Raw genomic sequence first — 23,815 nt, 5'->3', positions numbered from 1 at the left:
GTGAAAAACTGGATGTAATTAAACTGGAGCATAGATATGGTTTTGTCTGCTAGTTACTAAAAAGATTTTTTTAAAAATCAAATAGAAAGAGTAATCTGTTTAGCCTTCATTTGCTAATTTAATTGTTTCTGAAACTGGTTACTTGTCCTCAAAAGCAGTTAGGATGCCAAACAGTTAGAACACAGTAGTATAGATATACAGTTCAGAGATTTTTTTTCCAGCGCAGATACATTTCATGCTTTATAAGTTAGCTTACAATGAGCTTTTGTTTTTTGCTATTTTTGGAGTAGGTTTTTTTTTTTTTAATGATAAGACCCCTTCTGGGACATGTCACTTGCAACTTGTGTTTGTCATGCTTATAGTGCAGTGAAAAACACACACTAAATTCAATCTTTAAATTAAGCTGTAACCAAGCTTGTATATTCATTAGAGGAGAAAAATTCTCTTCTGAGAAGTTCAAATTGTTTATTGATTTTCATTTCTGTGTTCAAGTGAAGCTTGAGTAAGTCTGTCTTATGGGAGTCCCTCTGGGGCAGCCTGGCCAACAAGTGCATTACATTTAAACCTAAGTGAGCAGTTACCAACAAAAATCTGAGAATTCCTTTAAAATTTTATTAATAAAAAGCTAAAGGGTAAGATTACCAGCTCAATAAAGTTGTTTTTGGGACAACAGAAACAGCAGTCTTGTATTCTAGCCTATATAAACATCCGCTTTTGACAATATTACTGAATTGTTTTTACTGAAATCTATAGAAATTAAAAATGGGAAAAGTGGAATTAGAGGCATGTTTCACAAAAAGCTAAAAAAACAAAAACAAAAAACCTACCCCCCAAAATTTATTTCTTGAATACTGTCAAGATTATAAGAAAAGGCAATTAAATAGATATGATTTCCCAATAAATTGCAAAATTATAAGGCTATCCCACTATCCTGTTAAGTCTAAATATTGTACCTTTGTTGTCTTACTCTAGTAAAAGAAGCCCTTGATAACTTGATCTGCCAGGGTATTCAAAAGTCCAAGGCATTTTGGCTGGCATGAAAATTTTATTAAGATGGGTTGTTTGTTTCCCCATGCTCTTTGTGAATTTCATAAAGAATATTGTTTCTTACCAAAGGCATTAATACCTGTGTCTTGAACTTTCAGTCACAATAAAAATGTATCAAAAGATAGAGATTTGGCTAGTCTGCTGGGCTAAACTTCATTCCCTGAGGACACACTATTTCTCTCTTTTCCAGGTTCTTCAATAATTTTTTAGTCACCTTTCAAGCTTCATGCAGGCATTAGCAACAAATCAGCAATCACCTTACCCACATTTGGCTAAAGGTTGTGGCTTCAACATTTTAGCCTTTACTAATGGGTTGTTTTAATCTGCTATTAGCTACTGAGTTATTCATTTTGCAACATACCAGCATTACTGTTTTCTGGTTTGATTATCTCACGTATTATAGTTTATATAATTTTCAACTGATATATATATATATCATGTATATATCTGGATATAAATAGAGTGTGTGTGCAATATATAAGAGGATGGGAGGGAGGGAGGGAGGGAGAGAGGGAGAGAGAGAGCACTTAAGAATCAGATAAGAAATCAGGTACCCAATTATTTGAATGCTCTTTCTTTACTTCTCTGTGACTTTAGTAGAATCACTAGAAGTGGACAGTTTAGAAGAAATGGCAATTGAGAATAATAGCTTGCCACCACTCAGCCATTTTGGCAATTTTGCTACTATGATTAATGACTGAAAATTCAAGATACCTGTATATCCTGGCAGAAATAACTGTCATTTAAATGTATATTCTATAACTCCTTTTACCATAGATATTATTTGTGCATTATTGTTTGCAAATTTTATGGTTCTGAAAAGTGCTTTCAATAGCATGGGAATTATTGTTGTACAATAATATAACCCATCATATTTGAATACATAATAGGAATTGCAGCTTAATGTGGCACACAAAGGTTTGCTACAAATTAAAATCCCCTATGTGGATCACAGAAATAGAGATGTTCTCTTTCTGTTATTAAAATAAAGATTATTTTGAAGAATACTTGATTTTGATAGAAAACTGAAACTTAATAAGCTTATAATTATATTTTGGTATTTGTTATACAGTTGGCCATGTATTCAAACTTCTTTAGGTTGATAAGCTTATTAAGGGATTGACTTACATAGTTGGAACTTTTCCTCCTTTTGAACAGATCATAGTCTACTTTCGAAAACAACTTTTGTCAGTATCAAACAAGAGTTTATCATTCAAAACTGGAAGGCTCTGTTTGATGATTAACAACTTAAATGTCTCATTGAGCATACAGAATTAGCTGTACAGATTTTGGATTCAGACCAATGAATGGTATTCCTGGGAAGTCCATTAAATTATAATGTTTGTACTTCAGATAGATTTGACAACCAAGAACCATATTCCTTCAGGTGACATCTGTTTAGTCTATATATTAACCAGGGCTGAAACTAGCATTAGATCAGGCAGAGCGAAAGTGGCAGGGGACATTCATGTTTGTTTAGAAACACCACTTTCCCCCTCTTTCCGACATTTTCTCATTTTCTTTCTAATTTTCTCTCTCACAACATTTAATCTCTATCTTTCGAACAATAAACTATGGGAGAAACAGAAGGAGGGAGGCTGAGAAAACGAAAATCTCTTAACAGAAGTCTGACCTTATCTCTGGAAATTAGGCCAAGGGACACAATAAATTAGAGTTTGGACCACTTAAGAGCAGTTGGGATGCAGGTTGTCCATTCATACTTCAATAGATGTAGGATAAATTGAGATTGCAATGATAAACACAATAACCTTTCCTTTGCCTGCTTTGGTGGAATGTATACAAACTTTAAAACATGTTAGCTAGTAATCATTATTCTGCAGTTCATATATCATAGTATTGTTACATCTGAAAATCATTAAGCCCAGTTCAGCTACACTTTTGAGTTTTAATGTCAGTGTAGGAATTAGGTTTAAGGTTAGGTTTCCTTTCTAACTGAAGTAATAGCCTTTTTCTTATTTTCTTTTGCCAGAAGTTATAAATGGTACCTGTTTATTCTTGCAAAAATTATGACAGACATAAGTTGTGTCCTTTATTTGAATATACAGTACATAATATTGTTTTTCTCAATCAGGTAAGTAAATAAGAGAGTAGAATGTAATCTAACTACTGTAAGTTAGACAAGTCATATTCAAAATTCTTGGCTATGCCTGATGTTATAGGAAGCTCCCCAAAAGGCATCTTAAAGGAGACAATTCTGAAGAAGTTGTCCTTAATCCATTGGATTTTTTCTACTATCACCTTGTCACAAATATTCCTACTTTGGGGCAATGTACTTCAGAGGATGCTGTATGTGTCTTGGAGAAAACCTGATCAGCATGATTTTTTCCCCTGAGTTCATACATAGTCATTCAAAATATTTTGATACTATTGACCATGATATAGTCATAGACCAATTCCATGGATATGCTTGGAATGGCATTATGAAATATCTGGGATATTTTTGATTTTATCTGTAAGTCATTTTTTTTAGCTCTTTCTGGTTTTTAAAATTGTGGCCTGCCACTAATGAAGGAGCTCAATTTGGCTATAAATATAAATGACTATTGGCTACTTTCTCAAAAGGCAAGATGTAAGATTGCTGTTAATTTCAAGGACTACCCAAGGCAGCTGTGCAGGTAATAAACAGCAAATCAAATAGAAATTCCCAGAACTGCTTTCATTGCAAGGGGCACTTAAAAAATGCAATATGATATCTGAAAGCACCCTAAAGGGAGTCTTCTTTTGGAACAAAAAAGAAAAAGAAAAGAAAAAGAAAAAAGAAAGATAAATTGCATGGGAAAAGATCAGTCCATCACTTTTCTGAGATATCATAAAAAGGACAGAGGGAAGTCAAACATTTAGACGGATGGGGATTTTTTTTCACCATTTAATAGTCACTATAAATATGGTGGTTGACAATAAATAAATGTGAAGAATGCTGAACATGACCATCCTCACATTTCATGCATTATAAGAACTGTTCAGGAGCTGTTTATCTGTATTAAGAACACCCCGCCTATAATATTGCTGAGAAGACTCTATGCTGTAATGGTTAACAACTAAATGGGGATAGCTGTTCACTTCAGTTGCGCAAGTTTGCATGCTCTACAAAAGGGAAAACACACAGCTTTCTGTGCTCTCTTTCTATTAAGCGATCATAAGAGAAGCAAACAGTAAGTATCCAAACCTTTTCAAATGTTGTTATGTTAACGGTGGGACTAGGGGTGGGTTCTACTTATTTTTACTACCGGTTCACAATGGGAGCACATGCGCAGATCACCCACAATGACGTAGTGGCAGGAGGCAGGGCTCCCGCCGATTTTACTACCAGTTCTATAGAACCGGACAGAACCGGGAGCAACCCACCACTGGGTGGGACTGATATGGAAAGGATATGTGGGACGAAAGTTTTCAGGTCAAAATTACCACAATAAAAAGCCTTCCAATTATTTGAGGAATGATTAGAAGCTCTGCAACGGATTCACTAGTTTCTTTTATTTGTTTGTTTAATTTCTCTACAAGTGCCATATCAGTACATATGCTCATATTAGCAAATGTGGGTCTGGGAACATATGTTTGCTAAAATAATTCCAGTTTAGCTCTGATATATCTTTCTCAGCTGTTATACAAGTCTGGAACATGATTAGTTTAATTTGACAAGTTACAGTTTATTGTTGCTTTTTAAATAAACATTTCACAGTTGTCATTAAGACTAGTAAAATAATTCGCATAGCTTTTAATACCATTAATAAGAACATGCTTCATTTCCATCACATCCTTCATACTCAGATTATTTATTTATTTATAGCTTTATTTGTTTATTTATTTATTAAGTTAATCTTAAAAATGATTAGCGGTTCTTCTTGAGATATTAAAAAATGTCAACAATATCAATGGCTAATATTATTATAATTGCATTCTACCTGTTTCTGACTGCATATCTACTGTAAGATCATTCATTTTTATTTTTGCAAAATTATTGGATTTTGAACAGCAGTAATTGGCTCAATGCCACCTAATGAATTTTATAGTTCCATGGCCAATCAGTACTATACAATTCGTGTCTAGCTCTCTGATCACTTTGCTATAGGATTCTCACCAACACATGCACTTAATTATTGTATTTTTCGCACTATAAGATGCACTTCCCCCCCCTCAAAAAAGTGGGTGGAGATGTCTGTGCATCTTATAGAGCTAATATTTTGGTGAGGGGAGGGGGTTGGTGTGGCAGTGGCCTTCACCGCTGCCTGTCACAACTGCCACCTTTCACCGGTGCCACTGTTCATCGCCCCTGGGGAACGCTGGAGCCTTCGCTGCTGAGCAGCTGATTGGCGGTTGGATCAGCCTCTCGGAATACTGCAGATCAGCTATTCTAGGCAGCAAGGGTCGCTGCCGTCAATAGGCAGCGGCAGTGGCAATCCCTACCTGATCCCTAGAACAGCTGATCAGCGGTATTCCGAGAGGCCGATCCAACCACCAATCAGCTGCTCAGCAGCAAAGGCTCTATTGTTCCCCACCGATGGCAGCAGCTCAACTCAGCTGACTGGTGGTGGGTGCAACGGAGCGGAGCCCTGACGAGCCATGTGCTGGGGCTGCAATAACCTGCTGAAGTTGACTAGGCTGTTTGCTGTTTGTTGCAAGGATGCTAGTCAAATGGATGCTGGGAGACAGAGACAGATTTTTTTTTCTTTTCCTCCTCTAAAGCTAATCTGCGTCTTATTTATTTATTATTTATTTATTTATTTATTTATTTATTTATTTATTTATTTATTTATTTATTTATTTATTTATCAAATTTCTATACCGCCCTACTCCCAGGGGACTCAGGGCAGTGAACAGCCAAGATAAAACACAGATAATACAAACATTAAAAGTCCATTAAAATTATTAAATATTTTGGCCGAAAACAAATTTAAAACACCCAATTTGTAAAACAGATTAAACAATTTAAAAATTTAAAAGGGAGAGTTAGGCCAGGCCAGCCTGCTGAAATAAAAATGTTTTGAGAGCACGACGAAATGTGCGCAGATCCGAGATCCTCTGTATCTCCGGGGGGAGCTCGTTCCAGATGGTAGGTGCCCCCACAGAGAAGGCTCTCCCCCTGGGGGCTGCCAGTCGACATTGTTTGGCCAACGGCACCCGGAGGAGCCCCTCTCTATGAGAGCGTACTGGTCTTATGGTCCAGTGCATCTTATAGTGCAAAAAATACGGTAAGTTTTATAAAAATGGAAGTAATGCTTAAACATCTTAACATGTTCTAATGTTATTTATCATTTTTGAGCATTTGATCCATTAAGAAGGAAGGTTTATGAGCTGTACTTTAAATGGACAAGGGCCAAAGTTCAGTCTCTACACTTCTGATAGAGCTACTGAAACAATAAAGGTTGATCACTAAAGGTTGATGCAAACAATATGTGTGATTTAACTTTTTATAAGTATCTTCCTATCTCTCTAACAACGTGATAATAGTAAATCTCCAGCAATTTATGAGAAAATCATTACAAATCAAACAAAATAAACTACTTCCATAATGCCTTAAACATGCTATTTTTCAATGGAGCCAGTTTACACATTTATTTAGAATTGCTGCATTTGCTTTGTGCATGTTTATAAAACAATATGTAGTCTATGCTTTTTAAACTAGCTTTCCCCCAACATAGCACCCACCAAATCTGTAGATTTAAGCTTCCACGAGATCATAGGTTTAAAACCTTTAGAACACTTTAATTCTAAAAGATCCATTGACCTTGGGACATTCAGCTTGAATTAACTGAAGAATGTCACTAAAGGCAAAAAATGATAACTATAATTTTATAGTTATCCTGGAAATAAACTTGCCTTTATTTGCACTGTTAAAATTCGAGGAAATTCAAATGCTATACATTTTAATATATAGCAATGTCCACCAATTATTATTTTTATTTAAGTAATCTATTACTATTTCTTTCCTTATTAATTTCCAGTTTTGAAAAGGAGATTCATCTTTCTAGAATCTGTTTGAAAACATTTTACCAAAGAAATGGATGTTACCTTCTCTTCCTTTTTCTGTAGGATATTCCACTGTACAGATATATTATTTAACGTATTCCCATTTTAAATACAATATACCTCAACCTTCTTAAACCACTTATTTTTGATACAGTTTTCTTTTTATTATAATGTGCTGCTCCAGGGAAATTAGTTTGGCAGCTGCAGGTTAATTCCTTTGTAGTAACATAGCAAAAGTATTACAACAAATCTAGTTAAATGGCTTTATTATTTTTTTCTAAGATCCTATATAACAGTCAGTAATGACAATAAAAGTTTCACATTATCTATTTTGTCTACATTTCCTCAAAGATCAATATGGCTAAGTACATCTTCTGTATACTTCTATGAGAAGATAAATATAAAACTTGCATCAAATGTAGCCTAGCCACCAGTTTGCATTTGATGGGCCACCCCTCCTCCTCCTTTAAAAACCTGGAGAGAAATATCAATACTGTGCTTGAATTACATTAGTTGGAACAAGGATGAATGTGATGGTATAAAGTCCAAAGGATTTACTCAGCAATTTTCCATAAATGATGCCTGCAAAAGCATGGATTCATTTAGAGTATTTAACTAACATGTAAAAATCCTTCATTTTGATATTATGGATTTGTCACTGTGTTAAATTGCTTGGCAGGTTTTACTGAGTGAAAATATTAACACTGAGTAGATTTTCCAAAAAACTTTGCATATTTTGAATGGTCCTATAACTTTGATCATTTTCTTTGGTGAATAGCAGAAGAGGTAATGCTCTGGAACCACCAAGTGAGCCCTCTAAAGCTGTGCCTATTTTCTGGTGTCAAAGAGTCCATTTTCTGACTATATCACTTTAAAAATGAAATAAGTATATCTTAGATCATTGAATATTTAACTGCCAGGTCTTTATTAATTTTAAAGTAACAACTGCTTGGATTGACAAGCAATTAAGGACCATCTTACATTAAAAGTGTCCCTATACATCTTAGTTTTCACTGCCCAAATTCTCCAAAATGCCTACATTCAGACCACACTCAACTGCCAACTTCGGAGTCATCTTTAAGGACACAGGATCTCATTTGTTTATGGGTTATCTAAGCCTGGTTATGATGGAGACTTTGGGAAGCTTTATCATAGTTGCCAAATCTCCCAAGTCTTTTTAACTCCATTGGTTTCACTTTGCCAGCATATATCTGGGTTGCAAAGGGGATGTCAGTTGACATCAGATGTGGCGTTTTGTTGCCTTCGTTCTATATTGCACCGACCAGCAATTGCCACTCTTTTGTTACCTTATGCACTTTTCTCATTTTATCTTTTTCAGCATCCCCTTTCTTTTTCTCCTTTGACTCTTCTATTCTTTCATGTCTCCATAGCTTCTATTTCAGCTGAGACAGTGGTGAAATCTAAAATTTGTTACTACCGGTTCTGTGGGCGTGGTTTGGTGGTGGGGTAATGTGACTGGGTGAGCGTGGCCAATTTTTTTTTAAGTTTTAAAACCATTTTTTTACATGTAAAACCATGTAAAAAATGCTTTCAAAAGGCTCTGACGATCCCAGCTGAGTTGCCTGATCATCAGAGGGTTTTTAAAAAACCCTCTGCCAGTCAGGCAACTCAGCTGGGTTCGTCAGAGCTTGGATCGTCAGAGCCATTTAAAAGAAAAAACTTTTTTTCTTTTAAATGGCTCTGACGATCCAGGCTGAGTTGCCTGATCGGCAGGCAACTCACTGGGATTGTCAGAGCTTGGCTCGTCAGAGCTTGGCTCGTCAGAGGCATTTAAAAGAAAAAAAACCTCTGATGATTGCGCGGCTCAGCTGGGCATGGGAGGCAGGGGCAGGGATTTTTGCTACCGGTTCTCCGAACTGCCTGCCGCCATCGCTACCTACTCGCCTGAGCCAGTCCGAACCGGGAGCATTTCACCCCTGCGCTGAGACCTTAAAAGGGGGCCAGTTCCCCAAATAAGGTAAGGGCTAGGCCCTTAAAGGTATTAAAGAGAAACACAGTTTTTTCCATCAACTCATGACATTTCTTTGTTGCTATTTTACTTCCGATTTTAACATTCCACTCTCCTATAGTCAATATGAAATGGCTTAGAATTTTTATTGGTGAATTTTATGGGTAAGGGGTTTTAAATTGGGGAAAGCCATTGGATTTAATTTTGTTTTAAATGCATTTTAATGTTTGTATTGGATGTTTCTTAATCTTGGCTGTTCACCGCCCCGAGTCCTTCGGGAGAGGGGGCGGTATAAAAATTTAAAAAATAAATAAAATAATAAATAATGAAGTCTTGGTTGTATCAATAAGATACTGCAGGTGGCTGTAGAATAGTGGTGAAATCCAAATTTTTTTACTACCAGTTCTGTGGGCGTGGCTTGGTGGGTGTGGTGTGGCTTGGTGGGCGTGGTGTGGCTTGGTGGGCATGGCAGGGGAAGGATACTGCAAAATCTCCATTCCCATCCCACTCCAGGGGAAGGATACTGCAAAATACCCATTCCCTCCCCACTCTGGGCCAGCCAGAGATGGTATTTGCCAGTCAAAATTTCCGCTACCAGTTCTCCAGAACCTGTCAGAACCTGCTGGATTTCACCACTGCTGTAGAACCATTCTGCATCTGTTTCCTCTGTATCTGTGATTGGAGCATTGATGTGGATCACCATAATAACGATTGGCTTGCACTGGACTCTGAGATCATTCAATCATTTTGGGGCTTGTATCTGAGCTCTGTCTTTGAGACTCCTTTCTTAATAATGATGGCGATTCTATTTTTTTTCTATGATTTTCTTGTCTCCAGTGGATTATCTTCTACTTTCCTTATACTAAATGATCCAGTGCAGTCCAGTCCAATAATGAATGTTCCTGATCAGTCTTGATACTTCTTCTCCAGGTACATCAGGCTTCTTTTGGTTTTCAGTTTTGACATTCCACAGATCATTAATTTAGATGTCCGTGTAGCATCAGACTTCTCTTTGCCTTTGGCCACAACAATAGCTGGATGTCTTCAGTGCAGCTACATCATATGCAGAAGCATTAGTTGTGATTGCCCTCTGCTTTTCCTCAGTAGTTTGTTGGATATCTTCTGGCTGGACAGAGGGGTTGTGTGAGTCAGCTTCCAGTGTTTCTGGGTAAAATAATGGAGTGAATTGTCATTTGACTCCAGTGGGTCATATTTGATTTAAAATACACTGAAACATGATGTACTTCATGCCATGTACATCCCCCAGGCCTGCTGGAAAAGTCAGAATTTAATAGATTTCCTAAAGCCATACTCCACTACTATTAAAAAAAAAAAAGGAGCAGCAACTGAAAGGCTTACCCCAAAGGTTCCAGAAATCCTATGTGATCATATCAGGTAGATAAATAGAGACAATTGAATGAAAATGTTCCTGAAGATACTGATGTTCATGAAAGGCTTTAAATATAACAGCTTGATCTTTGAAGGTCTGTGAAGCAAAAGAAAACTGAAGTAGGATCATAAGTACAGTTGCAGTTTCACTTAGTGACTACTTCACTGGTCCCAACTGTTGTTACTAAATGAAAACTATTTCAATCTTGTCTGCATTAACTTTCAGCTTGGTCACCTTCATAATGGCAGTCTCTGTTTTCACAGCAACCCTTCAAGATTAATAAAATGCAAATGCAATTATAATTTTAATCAAAATTATGAATGCAGAATATACATTTTATGCAGAAATCTATAACATCCTTGAGTATTTTTTTTTCCAATATAGAAAGCATAACTAGGGTCATCTTTAACAGGATAAGGTAAACCATAAATGTTAAAGGTACTTGTGTGGATTCCTTTTTAAAATCCATACCTCTAAAGAAACCTTCATTGGGGTCATTTAGATTTTCTTTCTGTATCCATGCAAGCTGCGAGTCAGAACTGTCTGTATGCAGAAGAAAGATAAAAATTTCAATTAGGGTGAGTGCTGTCATAAGCAAGCTTCATGAGAAGGCTGGAGATAATATGCATTACATATTGATGCCTATCAGCACAGGGAACATAGCCATGTTTTATTCTGTGCCCCTTTTGTAGGTCTTGCAGTAACAGTGCCCAATAAAGGCCTAATCATATTAATTTATGCCCCTATCAATTATGCATTCAGATTCCCCTGATAGCTTGTCAGTTTTTATTCACAATTTTCTTAAAAAATACGCCTCTTACAGTTACTGAGCAAATAGTATGACTGTCAAAAAGTAAGATTTAAAGAATATTACTTAAAAGGGGTGGTTTTTTAAATTTATAAATCTTCTATTATATGTCATGCATTTGTTAACTTTAAAACAGGTGACAGAACAGGGACAGTTAATGTGTTAAGGAGGTTTTTTGGGATGTAAGAATGAAACATATTTCTTTCATTTTAGGCTTTTGCTAGGTCTTTTTTAAATATTCAATTTTTCATAAAACCAAAATGTTTTGGGATCTTCAAAGTTTCTATTTCTCAGTTGTTGAACATTAATTGATATTTTAAGAATATAAATAATTCAATAATTATATTATGATCAGACCTAGTTTCTTGTACAAAAGTTAATAGGGATGATTTTTGTCACAAATCAGAAATTCAAACCACAATAGACCAGTTGGATCTGGATCCAGAAGAAAGAGATGCCAATACATATACTACAAATGGTGCTTCTTAAATTGGATTATTGTGGCTGATTAACTTTCAAAGAAATCATAAGCAACCATTTTAGTTTCTGAAAATAATTTCATATAAATCAGGGGTGGGGAACCATGGCCCTTTTATGACTTGTGGACTTCAACTCCCAGAATTCTTGAGCCATATTCCTAATCATCATATGTATTAACTGTTAATACTGCTTTAAAAAACATGGAATATACCAATTGATAGTTTTCTTCAGTATTCTAGGATTCCTGAAGTTGAATGGCAATGACAGAAAACTAATCTGATTGGCTGGTTGAAATGACATCACGGCTATAATCTGTCTTCAACAGAGGCATTTTTTTGTAAATCAAGCTATTAATCTTTAGGATTGGGAATAATGTATATCAGTTATTTTACACATAATAAAATACAAGATTTTTTTTTTTCTAAATCAGTGGCCAGGTATGTTATCACAGCTCAAAAACTCAAGTAGTTCCCAAAGATGACGGAAATTCCATCCAGTCCCCAGCTCTGTGTGAATATTCAGTTTGCAGATTCTCTTCAAAAGCAGTTTGATTGTGTTTCCAAAGTGAACTAATTCTTTGAATGGAATCAGAAAATCAATTCAGACTGTTAAACTGAAGCCTCCAAACCAATTCAGACAATTTTGGACATTTCCATGCATGAACTAATGTTGTTTTTGCTTTATCTGTTAACAATAATAAACTCTTGATTTACAAGACTTCAATTTAGCAAACATCAGTGCATTTAATGGATATTTGGTTCTAATAGACATGCTTTCTTCTCATTAACTGATTAAAGTGAGGGCTTATTGAATCATAAAGGTAAAGGTTCCCCTCACACATATGTGCTAGCCGTTCCTGACTCTAGGGGGCGGTGCTGATCTCTGTTTCAAAGCCGAAGAGCCAGCGCTGTCCAAAGATGTCTCCGTGGTCATGTGGCCAGCATGACTAAACACCAAATATGCACAGAACGCTGTTACCTTCCCATCAAAGATGGTCTCTATTTTTCTACTTGCATATTTTTACGTGCTTTTGAACTGCTAGATTGGCAGAAGCTGGGACAAGTAATGGGAGCTCACCCCATTACCCGGCACTAGGGATTCGAACCACTGATCTACCAACCTTTTGATCGACAAGCGCAACATCTTAGACACTGAGCCGCCGCATCCCTTTTATATTGATCTGATTTGATTATCCAATTTGAATAAGTAAAAATACAAACTAAAAAATGCTTACAATCTAGTGTAAATTCATTTGTTTAATTTATAAGAATTGCATTATAATATTTTTATATGAATGATCTGAAGATTTTTAGATCAGGCTTATCACAGGTGTGAATATATTTGTGTTATGACACTAGCAGTTTGTTTGAAGTTTTTATATGCATATAGGGAAGAAATTGTTCCATTATTTGTAAATCTAAGCAAAATTTAGATAATATCTCTTATCTTATGCATGCTGAACTAAAAATGATTATGTCAGATCTTAGAGTATCATGAGCTTCTCATCAAAAGTATTCATTCTACCACTTTGTCTTGCACATTTTTCCATGTTCAAAGACAATCTATTGAAAAATTAATAGCTCACAATGAACACATCTCCATTAATTTATCCAATTGCCATTTAAATCTATCAACGTGGTCATCAATTTTTGTGAACTCCACAGGTTGGTCATATGTTTATATTATAATAATACATTATAATTTTTTATGTTCCAAAATTTCTTCCAATAAACTTCACTGGATAACTATTGGCCCTGGTACTTTTTTCAAGCTAAAGAATCCCAAATGTTCAAACCATTGCTTATATAGAATGGGCACACAATCCAGAAACACACAAATTTGACCACCAAAATTATGTAAACTCTTCCAGGTGCAAATGTAACACAGATTAATGTTGAATAGATATCTTCACTAAGATACCCAAAATGATCCTTCAACTTTTTTCTTGGTTAGTGATACTTAATTACATCACTGTATAGGTGAACTTAGTATTTTCTATCTCAATGTACATCACTTTACACTAACTGAAACTGAATCCCATTTGGCATTTCATTGAACATTCATCTATTTTGAAGAGATCCTTCTGAAGTTCTTTATATTTACATTTGTTGTTTGGCAGCCAGAATATACACCAACATTTGCAAATGTGGCCAACATAAAGCATAGAGCCCAACATTAACCCTCAAAAAAATTTAGCATTAAAAAAACACTCCCTTTTTATGACTCTGTAATTCCTTAATTTGGGGTGACTGGATGGAGCTGAGTGTTTACTGGCTGGATGTCTTTGCTGATGCCTCACAAAGTTCGCAGCAGATATTTTTTCTTTGTGTCCTCAGATAGAACCATCTACCACTACCTAGGATTGAATTCTCAACATATTTCAACTTATTCTGGTTTTTATTTTTTCAAGAGTATTAAAATATTTGTATGTCATCACATCCATTTTCTGAGATATGCCCCTTCTTCCTTGCCATGGGTAAAGTTATAGCTGTGCTTCCAATATCACTTCCAGAAATTGCAGTGGATAAATCAGTGTGGTTCTTTTATAAATGACGATTTCACTATATATTTATTTCTCCAAACTTGCCTCTTATCTTTCTTTTTATTTATTCATTTGATTTTAATGAAAGCATAAGGGGCATGTGCAAACCTGCCTATTGGGATAGTAGATGTTCAGCCCAATGAACATGATAACAGCCATAAAATGACATACCTTGGCCAGAACAAATAAAAACTTTTGACAACTTCTGGCAAGGAGAAATGTGCCAGTTAATGGTGCCTCCAGGTAGCTTTAGCATATATGACTGGCAATTGTAACACAGTATCTCTCAGTGCACTTGGCAGCATTATAAGGATCACAGTCTAGCAAGGATGAACAGTTTAGCCAATGTGTGGATTTCTCTTTTACATTTGGCATAGATATCTTTCTGCTTCACCTTTTGTTTTCTGTCAGAAGAATATTTATTGTAGCAATGTGCAGTGCAATCCAGCTCTTCATTTATGTTTGAGTTCCCTTCTTATTGTATTTCATGGCATTAATGGAGTACACATTTCTCTCTGCACCTCTGCCTTTTTAAAGATCTCCATTCAAGACTACAGTGCCCTTGGGCTACTGGCAATGTTTAATAACTTTCTACACTGGTAGTTCTTTCTTTGTCATTACACCAAGGCTTTTCTTACTTTAGTATATAAAGATCTTAAGTGTTCGCCTTGACTAGTGGCCCACACATTATATAGCAGTATCATCAAGATTATATAGAAAATCTCTATCTTTTTAACTGTTACAATGGATGTCTTAGCAAGAGCCACCTGAGGGGGAAAAAAACAGAACTGGGAAAGTTGAGCTACTTTTTCTCAAATATTGCTACATCAAAATGTTATTTAAAATAAAATGTTAGTGGCTATCATTCTATCAAAATTATCATAAAGGTTTATTTAGCATTTTAACAGAATCTTGATATAGGTAGCAATTAATAGCCCTTTATATATATAGCAGAAATGGAAATAAAACACTTCATTTTTTTTAAGAAATGCACATCCATCTATAGCGTTCAGAAAAACTTAATTACATTATTGACCTGATTTATAACAAACAATAAGCTAGTACCACTCTGGACATCTTCACGCAAAGACTTACCATCCATTCAAAATCAGTTCTAGGCCTGTCTGATGAAATGGCCTGTGTGATAGTGACTCTTAGAGACAGAGAGGTGGGGAACCAACTAGCAAGTAACAGACTAGATTTAATTTCAAGAGTGATCTCTTCGATAACAAACATAGCTGACTTTTCCTTCTTCTATGCTGAACCCTGTAGACAACCTGTTCTACCATTATTGGAAACTCATGTCTTGTTACACTTCTGTGATTCTAGGCTGCAAAAAACTAGAAGAAGTAAAGATGTTATGCCTTCAAGCTGCTTTTGAGAGTTTGGGGAGGAAAGTGAAGAAAAAATCTCTGTGTTTCTTTCACAGGTTAAAGTATATGACTTTGTTGTACAGAATCAAGTAACACTTCTATTAGATATTTAAATTAATATCTGAAGTTAACCTAAATAAGATTTGAAAAGTGCACTGGATTATTTATAAAAAAAAAATGATTTGCTAGATGAGATTTGGATTTCAGATCTCATTCTTCTTTCTAATTCCAGAAAGGTAGTAAAATATATAGGAACAGATATCCAGACACACTTTTCCTTTGACATGTGCATGGATATGGTACATTTGAAAGGGAGAGAATATGAATTATTATTAGATATTATTAGGTATTGTCCACAAAATTCTTCTAATAAACTGTGGAATAGGAAATAGTAACCTCCTTTGTAAGGCAGTTTTACTTTAAATTATTGTATAGGTATAGGTTTAGTACAGGTTCATCCTTTAGTTTTTCTTTGCCATGACCTAATATATAGAGAGAATTGTATTGTATCATATGCCTGAAACTATTTACTGTATTGAAGTACTGCATAGAAAATGAATAAATCATACAAAGGCCTAAGTGAAATTACATCTTTGACATACTTTACCCTATCTTTACATGCTGACCTTGTTTATATTTTCTGAATCAGTGTAGAGAGTTGTTGAGTTGGTCAATAATCTAATCCAGCCATCAATAAAACACATTTTCTTGTTTATTAATATGTGATTAAAATGTATATGATAAAAATATATTGACTGCAAGCAGAGTTTGCATGACAAGAACAATTATGCCTTCCAAACTTAATCACTACATGAGTCCTTTAACCCAGTGAATGTCAATAGTCTATTTATGAACAACTAAGGGAGGGGAGAATGTTATAAGTACAATATTAGGATTTTCCTATGTTTGTTTGTATTTCATTTACTATTTGAACTTTTATAAATCTCCAAACTACAACAGTCAGCAGATAAATGTCTAATCTTAAATTTATATTTGGTTCTGTGATAAAACTAAAAATATATGATGGTGATATAATGGCTGATTACACTGTCAACCAGATTTTAAAACTGGATTTGGCATTTTGACCATCTATTCAGTCTTTCCCAAGAATCAGGGATAAGAAGAAGTTGTTGTTTAATAATATTAAAGGTCTTAACAAAGGATGTAAGTAATTCCATTGCTATTTGACAATCTTTATGTTCTGTGATTTTCTCCAGTACTTTATCTTTATTCTGCTGTCTCCGGGTATTGCAATGACCACTATCCAGACTTTTTTCTCTTTATTGTTAAAAATTATTAAGTCTGGTTGTTGTGTGGCAGATGCTTGTCCGTTTGAATTTTAAAGTCCCAGAGCATTTAGTTTCTTCATTTTCTATTACTTTCTCTATATTGTATTCCAGCCAGTTCTTGCTTTCAGGCAAGTGGTATTTCTACTATCATATAGTATTTCAACTCAAGGCACCATTATTGCTAGTTTGTTGCTTGTAGTCAAGATTTGTGATCTTCTTGCAGCAACTAACTACGGGGTGCATTGTTTCTTCAGCTTCTTTGCAGAGGCAACATTTGCTGGCTGTTGTTTTTTTAATTCTGGCTTTTATGCATTTGTTCTTAAGGTTTGGTCATTCCAAAAGTACTTTTTTTTCTTTTTCCCAAAAGACAACTGGACTTTCTTTTTCTTTCTTTTTTTTGAAAATGTTTCACTTCTTACCCAAGAAACTTCTTCAGTTCTAATTGAACTGGTGGGAAATGAAATGATTTATATTCATTTCATTTCATCCAGTCATTAGCATTCTGATTCTTTGTAGTCATCCAATCATTAGCACTTCTGAGAGTCCTTAAGGCCACTTGGGGATTTATCTGTATCCTAAGAATCACCTGAATCAGAGTGCAAATGCATGTGGAGCCTTCTTGGAACTGCTGAAAGACCTGTATAGAGGGTGGGAGGGAATATGAGGAGACCTGTAAACAGGAGATAGGTGGCCTCATATTCCCTCCCACCCTCTATGTTGAGGGAAGGCTGTTCAGTTTTAATATAGATACAGTAGCCTCTTTGATTCCTCTTTCAAACCAGTGGTCCTCTCTGTCCAAAATGTGAACCTTGCTGTCTTCAAACGACCTTTGTCTTTCAGCTTTGTGTTCTGCTTTGTGTTTGTGAAGTGGTTGTTTTGCCTTAGGATGATCTTTAAATCTGAGCAATACTGTAAGAAAGAAGTACTATAGTACATTAGAATCTAAAGATTTGTAATATTTAAAGATTTGGTATATAAGTCACAACAGGTGCTATAATCAGAAATGGCATTTAGAATGGCATATAGTAGTGTTGGCGAACCTTTTTGGCACCGGTGCCGAAAAGGGAGCGCAAGTGCATGCGCCCGGGGGGGGAGCACCGGAAACCAGAAGAGCAGTTTCCCGGCATGCATGTGCGCCTGGAAGCTGAGCTTCCAGTTTCTGGCATACATGCATGTGCGAAGACCAGCTGGCCGGTGTGCATGCACATACCGGAACTGGAAGAGCAACGGGCGACCGCTGGCATGGCCAGAGACCTGGCTCTGCGTGCCACTTCCAGCCACTTCCAGCATGCGTGCCATAGGTTTGCCATCACGGGCATATAGGATGTCTGCTACACTCTTGAACAGCAGCCTACCACACAATAAAGTGTACACTTTAAAGTGTGCACTACACTTGTAACTCTAATGGTTGTAGTTAAAGTACTGTAGTTTCCAGTGCTTATACTCAATGGTCTGTCCCTAGCAGTATCTATAAATATATTCATTGAAAGTAATGTCTTACTGAAAGAGGAAGTATCAATCTAACCATTTTAAAAGACAGAGCAAAGAGATAAAATGTATTCAAAAATTTAAAGAGCTGCCCTCACAAGGAAGTTATCATGACATATGTCTGATATGTTAATTGCAAACTAACATTTATCTGCTTGTCTAGTGAACGAGGACATTCCTAACAGTATGTTTTGTTCTAATCGCTAATTCACTGACATATTTTAAAATATTAGAACTTTGCATCATTTTTAGTACATTTTATGAATCTTATTAGAGATTTGAATGGTAGATCTTTAATTTCTTATTAGTAAAACAAGTTCAATTATTTCATGTTTTATTTTTCTCTACTGCTTTTGACATTTGTGATATCTCATGTTTTGTTAAGACATAATATTTGATTAAACAATACTAGGTTATCAATAATTGAAAATGTTAGTGTTAACTCCCTAAGGCTATTCTTTCAACATTACTTAATATAAATACAATAAAAATACTTAAAACACAGCACAGACTTGCCTCTATTGAAATCAGTATCATCAGAGATTTTTAAACATATATATTTTACTTCATCATTGCCTTACCTTTTCAAATGGCCATATGTCTCAATAGGCTTGTACAAAACCATTATTTTAACACTTTCCACTTTCATCTTTATCAAATCTGTACTAAAATATCATTTTTGGCTCTTTAAATAGAGTGCATGTGTATAATGATATAAAATCACTTGAAAGCAGTATAGAATTGAAATATTTTTAGAATTCTCTTGTAAAGGAGAAAGAAAATGGCAAACCAGAAATGCAGGACTTTCCCACAAATAGTGCTGTTCCTAATAATTTTTAACTTAACTACTTTTACTGGTGAAAGAGAAAACAGTGTTATGGAAGCTTCTTTTGAAGTTTTAGCAAGTATATATTCATATATTCAGTTTTTCTGATAGTGTGACTGCACAGTTTACATTGTTATTAGCAGTATAAATTTATCACAAAAGTGAATGGGCAGCCAATGTAAAACTTAAGCACTATTAATAAAATGAAATTATAAATGGAAAAAATAAGTTTAATGATACAAAACTGATATAATAACATAAGTATCTGGCTTCTACAGATGTTCTTGCTCCTATATTGTATGCTAACTGAGGCTTCCAGGTTATCTTTAAGGGCAAACGCTCACTGAATTTACAATTAGATTCAAATTCCATAATTCTAATATCTAATATTGTAATTCTGATATCTTTTCCCCCCATTCATTTCCAGTGCTCAGTTTTCATAGTGTATTTTATAACATTTTTTAACTGTTCTAATCTTTGTTATCATTCAAGTATTCATATTTCTCATAATCTTATAATTGTTTTTCTCCCTAGGTTTAATCTCTTATTTACTTCTTCAATATAAAATCCATCTTAAGCAAAAGAAAACAAATTATCACTTTCAGTTGTTTGCTGTAAACTATAAGTTAACTAAGTTTGCTGATTGATTTTACTTTTGTACTCTTTAGTATTTAACATTAATTCAGATTTTGCACTTCACATTTTAAATGGCAATTGGTATCATCTTCGTGTCAAATTGTTAGTGTTTCAACCTATAATTTTTTTATTGTAGCTGACATCTTACATAAACTCCCTATACATTTTAAGTAAATGTGGGAACAACATACTGCACATGCTTATCTTACTCCCTTTCCAGTTCTGAACCACACTGTTTCCCCAAACATAGCTCTTACAGTAGTTCCTTATTAATTCTAAAGGTTACTGAGAATAATCAGATATTCTGGCACACCCATTAGTCTTAATATAGTCCCCATTCTGACATGATCTCTGCATTCAAAGTCAATAAATCAAAGGCACACTTTAAATTCTCTTGTTCCCTTCATCAGATGTTAGTTCTGGTCTCTGCCTTAAACCTGCCTCTTCATTTAGCAAACATTTCTCAATATATGGCTGTATTTTTCTTTATAAGATCTTGAGGGGGGGAAAAAAACTTTGCCAAAAACCAGTGGGCTGGTTTTGTGAATTGTAAATTATCTTGCATCTCTCTTTTATGGTATTGGCATGTACCCAATCTTTATCAATTCCTAGCCCACACAATCTTGCTCTATATTTGTTGACATATAGTTATCAGTACTCTCACAGACTCCACTCCTACAGTTTTAAATAGTGCAACAGTGCAACCTTGCCATTGCTAGACACTTTCATAGTTGACAACTTCATTTTGTACCAGTCTTTGTACAGTAATATTTATAAATGTTTGAATGCAGTCTTTCCAACTTCCTTTAATTCCATTTGCCTTTATTAGATCTTTTCTACTTTTATTTATAAATGTTCCACTTTAGCAGTAATTTACTTTTTTTCTTATCTGAAAATGACCTGTGGGGTTTCTTTTTTGTGATTTTTATTGTTATTTTTCTCTATTCATTGCTGTTCTTGATTGAACTTTATTTCTTCATCCTTTCTTACCGGATGGCAGAAGTCTGTGTTCAGTTTTTATATATCCTTCTTGTTGCCGAAGGCTTCCATCCTTTATCTGTCTTTGGCTATCGCTGATACATTGTCTGAAAGCAACTTGGATGTTATTTTCTTTGAAATTTTGACAATATTTTTTCTTCTTCAATTTTTACAGGGTCTTTTATCCATTTCCATAGTTCCTTGGGTTCTCTCACATAAGTTAAATATACTGAATCTATTCCTTAGATTGATTTTATATTCTAATTATATAGCCTCTAAATCTCTTTAATCTACTATGTTTAACCTATATTTTTAATGCCAGCAGTTCATTGTCTGTTTTACAATCTGCATCTGGAAGAAACTCATCTGATTGGATGCTACCTTTACAACATCTGTTTTCTGTTCTATAGCCATTTTTTTCCTGATATTATAAGTACAGCGAGGCCTACATGTAGAATCTGAATTTACATAATTTGAAACAGTTGTTTGCAAAGACATTTTCTGTAAGATTCTCTTAATTTGTCTTCTGCAATACAGCATTTAACCAGTCCAAATGAGATTTAGTAAATGACTTCTACCACTGCATCTGTAGTTAATATATATCCCCATGCAACATTGATAGTCAGTGAATATGTGCAAAATTTAAAAGACACGATACTGTAAGTTACTTGGTTATAGCCAGTGGTGGGATTCAACTAATTTAACAACCGGTTCTCTGCCCTAATGATTTCTTCCAACAACCAGTTCACCAAACTGCTCAGAAATTTAACAACCGGTTCTCCCGAAGGGGTACGAACTGGCTGAATCCCACCACTGGTTATAGCTAAGCCCTTCCATGGAGTCCAGACAAGGAATAAAAACCATCAGTTTCATGAGTCTCCCACAAACCACACTGCCCTTAATTTGAGGTTACAGTAATAAGTTTGAAATCACTTATCCCCTTATTTTTACTTTTCAGAAACCTAGGGAAGGTAGCTTCTCAGGCCCCTTTTGCTTCTGTGGCTGAAATTACTGTTTGCATGATAGTTGTCTATTATGTGGCCCTTTGCCCTGTCTCCCAAAGTCATTCCCACATACCATTATATCATTTATTTAGTTACTTATTTAGTCATTTTTTGAACATCCTTGTTATTCCATTCTTTCAAATGTTCTCATGCCCTGAAAATATCATGTAATTACCTGAGTTAAACTGACCCATCTTGGTCCATCTAACTTTACCTATCCCTGAAACATCTAACTTAATATGCTTTATTTCTGCTTTTAAAATGTTTTCCTTGTATCATTAATATTGTATTCCATACTTCAATTGTATGCACCTTTGTAAAATAAGAAATTCCTCTATCAATGTTGGCCTCAACAGGGATCAGATTTTCTTATAACTTTGGTCTGGCAATATAATCATTTCCAAATCTACTTGTGAATGTAGTAGTAACTAGAGGGACAGCTTTCACCCCATGGGTCCTTATTTTTGGGATTCAAACATGTCTAAATGATTTAACCATGTCCTTACAATATGCCTTAAGAACAAGAGAAGCAATTTGTTTCTCAATATCAACTTCACTGTAGTTTATTGTTAGTTTCATTAAGTCATTTTGAACTGGCCAGCAAGAATAACGCTACTATCACATCAAAGTTGCCATCCCTTGGAATTCCACACTGATTGCATTACAAGTAATCAAACCTGAATATAAATGTGCCATTGATGCAAGATGTGTCTCTTTCAGGAAGAACAGGCACAATTGATTAAAAGCCTGGGTGCTAATATTACCCATGCTTACAATAAAGATATTAATGCTTAGAGTACTTCTAAACTGACTTTTTAGAGTGAACTCCACTTCTCTTAAATTATAAACCATATTCTACAACCAAAGATTTGCCATTCAATTTAGTCTGGATTAAATTTCAGTTTGTTTGTCCTCATCCACCTTACGATTGCCCCTATATATAGTTCAGCATTTCTTCTAAGTTCTTTAAATTATTAGCAGCTTTTGTGTAATACTTAAGTCTGCTTCATTTCACCCAATAGTTTTATGTAGATGCTTAACTGGGTAACAGATTAGATTGAGATATAGTGTTTTCTAAGGGCTAAAAAGTGGCTTACAATGTGTTAAGCAATAGCCTTCATACTTTTGTATATTTATACAAAGTCAGCTTATTGCCCCCACAATCCGGGTCCTCATTTTACCTACCTTAGAAAGGATGGAAGGCTGAGTCAACCTTGAGCCTGGTGAGATTTGAACTTGCAGTAATTGCAGGCAGCTGGTGTTAATAACAGTACTTTAGTCTGCTGCGCCACCAGGGCCCTTTTTTAAGCATATCTATATGATAAAAATGTTCAATATTGTACTTCCTGGCTATATGCATTTTTATAGGACAAAGAAAGCGATAAAGATATGGGTAAAATTTAAAAAGTTGAAAAGAAAACGAAGTATTTTAATTTAAAGCTATGCCTTGTATTGATGCATGAACATTTGGCAATAAAGCAAATATGTTCAGCTGAGACAAGGCTTGCGTTCTAAGAATGGCAAGACACTGATCTAACAGGAGGCCTGTGATGCAGTGTAACTTTGGGACTCCATGGAAAACAGATGCTTCTCCTAGATGACTAGTTTAATCAGAGCTGCTGACTTTATAGTGTTTTCAAAACCCTTTGCCAAAGATGAATTTCCTGGTGTGGCTGAACTGCAGGTGCTAAAGGCCTGGAGTGGACAGGCTGTCTAAAGAACTTCATGCCACTGTCTCAAAAACGAGCTAACTGCTGACAATAATTGATGAGCCAGAGCAATGCAGCAGAGGGTACACGTTAGAAATACCCACAATAACAACAAATGCCTATGTTTTTAAATGTGCAGCTATTTTCAGGAACAAAGGGCTTCCCAAATCAAACTGCTGACTCTTTTTTTTTTCTTGTCATGAAAACACTTCAGCATACCTCTTAATAACCTGAAGTAAATCAAATGGGGGATCAGCTGGAGCTTAAGAGCACTTGTCTCTCCTTGGA

This window comes from Pituophis catenifer, unplaced genomic scaffold (assembly GCF_029215685.1).
Source record: "Pituophis catenifer annectens isolate HBS135680 unplaced genomic scaffold, rPitCat1.0.hap2 SCAF_1, whole genome shotgun sequence".
Taxonomy (NCBI): domain Eukaryota; kingdom Metazoa; phylum Chordata; class Lepidosauria; order Squamata; family Colubridae; genus Pituophis; species Pituophis catenifer.
Note: the sequence above shows the minus strand (reverse complement) of the source record.